The 283-nt window shown below is 51.9% G+C and overlaps 1 protein-coding gene across 2 annotated transcripts in view; it reads left to right on the forward strand.

Moving 5' to 3' along the window:
- Positions 1-283, forward strand: part of Pknox1 (PBX/knotted 1 homeobox 1) — a 31958-nt gene that overhangs the window by 24016 nt on the left and 7659 nt on the right. The gene's annotated exons all lie outside the window — the stretch shown is intronic.

A 283-nucleotide genomic window follows, 5' to 3' on the forward strand; every position in this document is an offset into this window, starting at 1 on the left:
GACTACAGGACTGTCTCACACACACAGGCTACAAGACTGTCTCACACACAGGCTACAGGACTGTCTCACACACAGGCAACAGGACTGTCTCACACACACACAGACTACAGGACTGTCTCACACACACACAGACTACAGGACTGTCTCACACACACAGACTACAGGACTGTCTCACACACACAGGCTACAGGACTGTCACACACAGACTACAGGACTGTCTCACACACACAGGCTACAGGACTGTCTCACACACACAGGCTACAGGACTGTCTCACACACACAG

The sequence above is a fragment of the Dipodomys ordii genome, unplaced genomic scaffold (assembly GCF_000151885.1).
Source record: "Dipodomys ordii isolate 6190 unplaced genomic scaffold, Dord_2.0 Scaffold103, whole genome shotgun sequence".
Taxonomy (NCBI): Eukaryota; Metazoa; Chordata; class Mammalia; order Rodentia; family Heteromyidae; genus Dipodomys; species Dipodomys ordii.